Below are 2,500 nucleotides of genomic sequence, written 5' to 3'. Positions count from 1 at the left end.
CCGGCGGCCACGGCGGGACGAGCTCCGCCCAGCGGGCGCCCCGGGAGCGGGGAGCTTCGGCGCGCTCCCCGAGTCTCGATTTAGGGGGACGAAGGCCCTTCGCCTCGGCCGACGACGCCGGGCCGCGGGGAACCGCTCCCCGGGCCCGGGGGCCGCCGCGCGCGGGCCTGCGAGCCGCCCCAGCCGCGCCGCTGCGCCTGCCGCCCGCCCAGGGGCGGCGGCCCAGGCGGCGATTGATCGTCAAGCGACGCTCAGACAGGCGTAGCCCCGGGAGGAACCCGGGGCCGCAAGTGCGTTCGAAGTGTCGATGATCAATGTGTCCTGCAATTCACATTAATTCTCGCAGCTAGCTGCGTTCTTCATCGACGCACGAGCCGAGTGATCCACCGCTAAGAGTTGTCTGCTTTTCGGCACCGCCCCGCGCGCGCGGGGGGACCGGGACCGCTCCCCGAGAGCGGCCCCTCTCTGAGGACGGCCCACCGCCCGACCGCCCCACCGCCCCCCTCCGCCCGCGCGGAGGGGGCGCGACGCGGCGCGACGCGGCGGAGAGGCCTCGCCTCGCCTGACCGTACGAGCACACTGAGGAGGAGGGGGGGAGAGGAAGGGGGAACGGAACGGAAAACCCCGAACGGCAAGGACGGGGAGCCCGCGCTCCCGACCGACCTGGGAAACGCACCTTGCCCTCGCTTCGGAGCCGGCCCAGGCGCCCGGGCTCGGCCCGGGCTCCGCACGGAGGAGGCGGCGGCGCGCACGGCCGCGCCCCGCCTGCCCGCCTCGCTCGGGACACGGAGGCTGCTGCCGCCGACGACGACGGCGACGGGCGGCAGCGGGGCGCCCCGCCGGCCCCGCGCGCGCCTCCGCGACAACCACGCCGCGCTACGACAGCCGCCTAGCCCCAACCCACGGCTCGCCCCGACGGCACCTCCGCAGCTACGCCGCCGCGCCGGAGGCGGCAACCGCCGGAGCCCGAGACGGCGACGCACCGCCCGCGGAACCGCCGGACGGCGCCCGCCGCCGCGCCGCGGCGGCCGCCCTCCCGGCGCCGCCGCCGCCGCTTCTCGCCTCGGCCCCTTCCGCGGGCACGCGCCGGGCGGAAGGCGGACGGCGCTAAGCCGGGGGCGGCGCCCGCTCTCCCCGTTTCCACGCGGAGACCGGGAGTGGGACGCCCCCGACCGCCCGACCGACCGCCCGGCACGGCCGGGAAGGGCGGCGGGGAAGCGACGGGCGGGGCCCGGGCCGGGACAGCCGCGCGGCCGGCGGCGGGCGCCCTCCGGCCGACCGACACGCCGAGCGGCGACGCCGCCGCTCGGACGGGGGGGGTGCCGCCCTCGCCGGCGGCTAGCGGCGGGACACCGCCGAGCAGCTCGCCGGGGCTGGGAAGGAGCGGAGCGCAGCGCGCCGCGGCGCCGCGACGGAGGCGCGGCGGCCCGGCGGCCGCCCGGCGAGCCCCCGCCGCGGGGACTCGCCGCCCCGGCGGAGAGCCCGCGCTCCCGCCGGGGTCGCCCGTTGCGAGGCAGGCAGGCCGGCCACGGCCGGCTACCCCGCCGCGGTCTCTCCGCCGAGACCGGACCGCGGAGAGGGGGGGGCAGCGGGACCCCCTCCCCGGCACGGCACGGCCGCCCGCGGGACGAGCGCGGGCGGCGGCGTCCGCACGGGGGGCTTCGGGGAGCAACTCCCGCCCCTCGAGGCGCCACCGCCCGGCCGAACCCGCGGGCCGCGCCGAGCCGCCCGCGTCTTTAAACCTCCGCCCGGCTCCGCGGCCTTCGGCCCCCGGGCTCGCCGAGGGAGGGCCGCGGAAGCGCGGACGCTAGGTACCTGGCCCTGGGGCGAGGGAAACGACCTGCAGGCCCCGCGGGGGTGCCTCCCCCGCTGCCGCCCTCGGGGGAGCGTCCGCCCGCGGGGGCGCGCCCGACATCCGCCGCCATCACCTCGGCCTCCTTCCCGGGGCCCGGGGTTTCCCTCAGTAGCCCGGCGCTGCGCCCGGGAGGAGAGCCGTGGCTCGGGCCGCCCGCTGGCGCGGGGCGCGACCCGGCGGGGGCCTCGCCCGCCGAAGGCGGCGGCGGCGGCGCCCGTCCGCGCCTCCGGCTCCCCCGCAGGGGAGGGGAGGCGAGGCGGGGGTGCCGCCGCGCCGCACGGCGCCGCGCGCCGGCCCGGAACGCCCGGAGGCCTCGCCCTGCGCGGCCGGCCGGACGGCAGGGCGGGCTGCTCCGCAGCAGCCCGCCCCGGTGCGGGGAGGGCCGGGGGAGCCGCCCCCCCCCGACCCCGAAGGCCCTCTCTCTCTCGCCGCTCGCACCTGCCGGCCCCGCGGCGTCGGCGCCGCCGCCGGTCGCCGCTTCCTCCTCCGGCTCGAGCGGGCTCGGCCGGCGGGGCTCGTCACACCCCGCGCCGGCAGCCCCCCCCTTCCCGCGCGCCGCCGCCCGCGCTCTGACCGGCACGCGGACGCCGGCCGGCGGCGGGGGCCAGCGGAGGCGAGAGGCGGGGGGAGCGGCGGGGACGCGGC

General features: G+C 81.5%; 1 non-coding gene across 1 annotated transcript; it reads right to left on the bottom strand.

Moving 5' to 3' along the window:
* Positions 1-245: 245 nt before the first annotated feature.
* Positions 246-398, bottom strand: LOC143173677 (5.8S ribosomal RNA). The gene has a single exon (XR_012997689.1). It is a non-coding gene; the product is annotated as a 5.8S ribosomal RNA (ribosomal RNA).
* Positions 399-2,500: the final 2,102 nt, after the last annotated feature.

Source organism: Aptenodytes patagonicus, unplaced genomic scaffold (assembly GCF_965638725.1).
Source record: "Aptenodytes patagonicus unplaced genomic scaffold, bAptPat1.pri.cur scaffold_176, whole genome shotgun sequence".
In the NCBI taxonomy this organism is placed as follows: Eukaryota; Metazoa; Chordata; class Aves; order Sphenisciformes; family Spheniscidae; genus Aptenodytes; species Aptenodytes patagonicus.
Note: the sequence above shows the minus strand (reverse complement) of the source record. Positions and strands in the feature narration are given on the sequence as shown.